Source organism: Antennarius striatus, chromosome 5 (assembly GCF_040054535.1).
Source record: "Antennarius striatus isolate MH-2024 chromosome 5, ASM4005453v1, whole genome shotgun sequence".
NCBI classification, from domain to species: Eukaryota; Metazoa; Chordata; class Actinopteri; order Lophiiformes; family Antennariidae; genus Antennarius; species Antennarius striatus.
The window spans coordinates 26,646,501-26,652,500 of NC_090780.1; positions in this window are offsets into that span (position 1 = coordinate 26,646,501).

Consider the following 6,000-nt stretch of genomic DNA (forward strand, 5'->3'; position numbering starts at 1 on the left):
AGGTGACTTTGCTTCTTTTCCTGGAAATTAAACCACAGATGCATTCTTTTCCTTGAGGATGTTAATGAAGTACAGAGAAGGTCAGGAGGAGCTCCATGGTGTCTGTAGATCTAGAGAAAGAATGACAGGGTACCCAGAGAGGAACTGGGGTCCTGCATGAAGTCTGGAGTGGCAGAGGTCCGTTAGAACAGTACAGGACATGAACGAGTTCAGCTGAACAGGTGAGGTGTGCTGCAGGTGTGAGGGAGTTCAACGTAGAGGTGGGACTGATCAGGGATCAGATCTGAGCCCCTTCCTGTTTGCAGTGGTGATGATGGACTGACTGATGGAGTTGGACTGGATTACCTCATGGACCATCATGTTCACAGGTGACATTGTGAAAGCAGGGATCAGGTGGAGGAACATTCTTCCTTCTCCACTCCACTCATTAATGCACAGGTGCTGTTTTCCTCTCCATCGCATGCCACCACCTTTCTAAATGTTCCTCCACCAGCTCCATGCAGATCAGTGTCATCTGTGAACATCATGGTCCAAGGGGAATCCAGTCTAACTTCATATGTCAGCCTATTGCCTCCACAGCAAACAGGAAGGGGCTCAGATCTGATTTGTGATCAGTCCCACCTCTACCTCGAACCCCTCCCTCACACCTGCAGCACACCTCACCTGTTTTGCTGCCCTCGTTCATGTCCTGTACTGTTCTAACGGACTTCTCTGCCAGTCCAGACCTCATGCAGTCCCACACTTCCTCTCTGTCATAAACTTTCTCTAGATGTACAAAGACACCATGGAGCTCCCTCTGACCTTCTCTGTACCTCATTAACATTCTCAAGGCATCTAATGCATCTGTGCTCCTTTTCCTGGGAACGAAACCATATTGTTGCTCGTAAATACTCCCATCTGTCCTAACTCTACCCTGTACCATTTGTTCTAAGAACTTCATTGTGTTACTCATCAACTCTATCCTTCTAGTGTTTCTACAACTCATCACGTGACCTTTGTCCCTAAAAATGGGAACCAGCACACTTTCTCCATTCCTCAGGTGTCTTCTCAGCCGCTAGAACTCTGTTGAACAACCTAGTCAAAAACTCCAGTCACCTCTGAGAAGGTTCCGTACCTCCAGGAATGTCTTCCAGATCAATTGCCTTCCTGTTCCTTCCTCTTTAGTGCTATTTAGTGCTAGATGTACGTTTCATCTCAAGGAACATATGGTCTAAGACTATTTCTTTGAAATTGTGTAGAAAAATTTATTTTGAAAAGGAGGGTAACATTCCATTCAAGAACCAGTTACCAGGGAAGAGATCATGTAAAACTAAAGAACAAATATGAACCAGTTTATGAAGAGGAGCTAAACTCTGCACACATGCAGTGCTTGTATGTCATCCCATGATGCACATAGTTATTCAGCACTATTTGTTGCATTGATTGTAGTTTGGCAAAATATTTTTTTAAACGATTGCAAGATACTGCCGCTGTCTGTGCTTCTGCTCCACAGGTGGGGAACACTCATGGGAGACAGGAAATCCAAAGGCCTGAACCCCCCCCCCCCACCCCCCCCTTCAGCAGCTGGAGCTCGACTAAGTGGCAGATGGGACAGATGGAATTGCAGTCAATCTCCTTTTCTTGCCCTTCTCTATCCCCACTCTATTTCCTTTCCCACCCAACCGGTCAAGGCGGATGACCGTCCTCCAGAGCCTGGGTCCTGCCCGGAGTTTCTTCCTCAATGAGGGAGTTTTTCCCCGCCGCTGTCGCTTCTGCTTGCTCTGGTGGGTCTTGTTGGGTTTGTCTGTTAAAGCGCTTTGAAATGTTGATGTGATAAAGCGCTATACCAATAAAAGTTTATTGAACTAATTTTGGCTGTATTTGTCTGAGAAATGACCTTTATTTTTTGGTTTCTGACATGGAGACGCCCTTTGTCGAGACTCTTCATACTTTTCAAGTTGTTGAAAGGAAGCGGAACGTTTTAGTGATTACACCTCATGATGTGGGATACTTCAAGACCTTTTTAATGTCCAAACTAGGTTTTAAACTAAACTGGTTTTAAAGTCACTGGGTTTTGAAGTAATTAACCCTTGAGGTTTAGAACAAAAAGTAGGGTCTAAACTAACTAGGTTTTCGAGTTTATTTCTTAGCCCAGATTCACATAAAATGTCTCAGGGCTTTACGATCTGCACATGGACGATATCCCTCTGACCTTTGTGTACTGCGTGTAGTACGACTCTCACATCGGATAAGGAACAACTCTCTTCAAAAAACCCTTTTAACAAGAAAAAAAAAGGATGGAAAAACCTCAGGAAGACTACAGAGGAGGGACCCGTCTCCCAGGACGGAAGAAGCAATCCATCCAGATGCTGATCCATCCAGTAGAGACCACCAGCCGATGAAGCAGACCGAGGTCACCGATAGCCAATAATCCACCACACAAAGGCCTGAGAGGGACAACAGGAGAGACAGCAATGGCGAGATTGACTGTCTATTATTTATGATTGTTTCTGTTTACATTGTTTGGACTTTTACACCAATGCCTCTTTATGTGCTCTCAATTGTCACTTAGGGATGAATAAAGTTTTTTTAATTGAATTTTAAGTTTTAGAAATCTTTCAGGGTTCGGTGTAAAGGTTGGCTTTAGGATAGGTTAAGGTTAAGGGGTTTTCAGGCTGTGGGACAGGTTAGGGGTTTGAGGGTTTGGTGGTTTGGGGGTTAGGGTTTAGGGGGTTAGGGGTTGGAGGGTTAGCGTTTGGGGGTTAGGGGTTAGAGGGTTAGGGTTTGGGGGTTAGGGGTTAGAGGGTTAGGGTTTGGGGCTTAGGGGTTAGAGGCTTGGGGCTTGGGGCTTAGGGGTTAGAGGCTTGGGGCTTGGGGCTTAGGGGTTAGAGGGTTGGGGCTTGGGGCTTAGGGGTTAGAGGGTTGGGGCTTGGGGCTTAGGGGTTAGAGGGTTGGGGCTTGGGGCTTAGGGGTTAGAGGGTTGGGGCTTGGGGCTTAGGGGTTAGAGGGTTGGGGCTTGGGGCTTAGGGGTTAGAGGGTTGGGGCTTGGGGCTTAGGGGTTAGAGGGTTGGGGCTTGGGGCTTAGGGGTTAGAGGGTTGGGGCTTGGGGCTTAGGGGTTAGAGGGTTGGGGCTTGGGGCTTAGGGGTTAGAGGGTTGGGGCTTGGGGCTTAGGGGTTAGAGGGTTGGGGCTTGGGGCTTAGGGGTTAGAGGGTTGGGGCTTGGGGCTTAGGGGTTAGAGGCTTGGGGCTTGGGGCTTAGGGGTTAGAGGCTTGGGGCTTGGGGCTTAGGGGTTAGAGGCTTGGGGCTTGGGGCTTAGGGGTTAGAGGCTTGGGGCTTGGGGCTTAGGGGTTAGAGGCTTGGGGCTTGGGGCTTAGGGGTTAGAGGCTTGGGGCTTAGGGGTTAGGGGTTAGAGGCTTGGGGCTTAGGGGTTAGGGGTTAGAGGCTTGGGGCTTGGGGCTTAGGGGTTAGAGGCTTGGGGCTTGGGGCTTAGGGGTTAGAGGCTTGGGGCTTGGGGCTTAGGGGTTAGAGGCTTGGGGCTTGGGGCTTAGGGGTTAGAGGCTTGGGGCTTGGGGCTTAGGGGTTAGAGGCTTGGGGCTTGGGGCTTAGGGGTTAGAGGCTTGGGGCTTGGGGCTTAGGGGTTAGAGGCTTGGGGCTTGGGGCTTAGGGGTTAGAGGCTTGGGGCTTGGGGCTTAGGGGTTAGAGGCTTGGGGCTTGGGGCTTAGGGGTTAGAGGCTTGGGGCTTGGGGCTTAGGGGTTAGAGGCTTGGGGCTTGGGGCTTAGGGGTTAGAGGCTTGGGGCTTGGGGCTTAGGGGTTAGAGGCTTGGGGCTTGGGGCTTAGGGGTTAGAGGCTTGGGGCTTGGGGCTTAGGGGTTAGAGGCTTGGGGCTTGGGGCTTAGGGGTTAGAGGCTTGGGGCTTGGGGCTTAGGGGTTAGAGGCTTGGGGCTTGGGGCTTAGGGGTTAGAGGCTTGGGGCTTGGGGCTTAGGGGTTAGAGGCTTGGGGCTTGGGGCTTAGGGGTTAGAGGCTTGGGGCTTGGGGCTTAGGGGTTAGAGGCTTGGGGCTTGGGGCTTAGGGGTTAGAGGCTTGGGGCTTGGGGCTTAGGGGTTAGAGGCTTGGGGCTTGGGGCTTAGGGGTTAGAGGCTTGGGGCTTGGGGCTTAGGGGTTAGAGGCTTGGGGCTTGGGGCTTAGGGGTTAGAGGCTTGGGGCTTGGGGCTTAGGGGTTAGAGGCTTGGGGCTTGGGGCTTAGGGGTTAGAGGCTTGGGGCTTGGGGCTTAGGGGTTAGAGGCTTGGGGCTTGGGGCTTAGGGGTTAGAGGCTTGGGGCTTGGGGCTTAGGGGTTAGAGGCTTGGGGCTTGGGGCTTAGGGGTTAGAGGCTTGGGGCTTGGGGCTTAGGGGTTAGAGGCTTGGGGCTTGGGGCTTAGGGGTTAGAGGCTTGGGGCTTGGGGCTTAGGGGTTAGAGGCTTGGGGCTTGGGGCTTAGGGGTTAGAGGCTTGGGGCTTGGGGCTTAGGGGTTAGAGGCTTGGGGCTTGGGGCTTAGGGGTTAGAGGCTTGGGGCTTGGGGCTTAGGGGTTAGAGGCTTGGGGCTTGGGGCTTAGGGGTTAGAGGCTTGGGGCTTGGGGCTTAGGGGTTAGAGGCTTGGGGCTTGGGGCTTAGGGGTTAGAGGCTTGGGGCTTGGGGCTTAGGGGTTAGAGGCTTGGGGCTTGGGGCTTAGGGGTTAGAGGCTTGGGGCTTGGGGCTTAGGGGTTAGAGGCTTGGGGCTTGGGGCTTAGGGGTTAGAGGCTTGGGGCTTGGGGCTTAGGGATTAGAGGCTTGGGGCTTGGGGCTTAGGGATTAGAGGCTTGGGGCTTGGGGCTTAGGGATTAGAGGCTTGGGGCTTGGGGCTTAGGGATTAGAGGCTTGGGGCTTGGGGCTTAGGGATTAGAGGCTTGGGGCTTGGGGCTTAGGGATTAGAGGCTTGGGGCTTGGGGCTTAGGGATTAGAGGCTTGGGGCTTGGGGCTTAGGGATTAGAGGCTTGGGGCTTGGGGTTTAGGGATTAGAGGCTTGGGGCTTGGGGCTTAGGGATTAGAGGCTTGGGGCTTGGGGCTTAGGGATTAGAGGCTTGGGGCTTGGGGCTTAGGGATTAGAGGCTTGGGGCTTGGGGCTTAGGGATTAGAGGCTTGGGGCTTGGGGCTTAGGGATTAGAGGCTTGGGGCTTGGGGCTTAGGGATTAGAGGCTTGGGGCTTGGGGCTTAGGGATTAGAGGCTTGGGGCTTGGGGCTTAGGGATTAGAGGCTTGGGGCTTGGGGCTTAGGGATTAGAGGCTTGGGGCTTGGGGCTTAGGGATTAGAGGCTTGGGGCTTGGGGCTTAGGGATTAGAGGCTTGGGGCTTGGGGCTTAGGGATTAGAGGCTTGGGGCTTGGGGCTTAGGGATTAGAGGCTTGGGGCTTGGGGCTTAGGGATTAGAGGCTTGGGGCTTGGGGCTTAGGGATTAGAGGCTTGGGGCTTGGGGCTTAGGGATTAGAGGCTTGGGGCTTGGGGCTTAGGGATTAGAGGCTTGGGGCTTGGGGCTTAGGGATTAGAGGCTTGGGGCTTGGGGCTTAGGGATTAGAGGCTTGGGGCTTGGGGCTTAGGGATTAGAGGCTTGGGGCTTGGGGCTTAGGGATTAGAGGCTTGGGGCTTGGGGCTTAGGGATTAGAGGCTTGGGGCTTGGGGCTTAGGGATTAGAGGCTTGGGGCTTGGGGCTTAGGGATTAGAGGCTTGGGGCTTGGGGCTTAGGGATTAGAGGCTTGGGGCTTGGGGCTTAGGGATTAGAGGCTTGGGGCTTGGGGCTTGGGGCTTAGGGATTAGAGGCTTGGGGCTTGGGGCTTGGGGCTTAGGGATTAGAGGCTTGGGGCTTGGGGCTTGGGGCTTAGGGATTAGAGGCTTGGGGCTTGGGGCTTGGGGCTTAGGGATTAGAGGCTTGGGGCTTGGGGCTTGGGGCTTAGGGATTAGAGGCTTGGGGCTTGGGGCTTGGGGCTTAGGGATTAGAGGCTTGGGGCTTGGG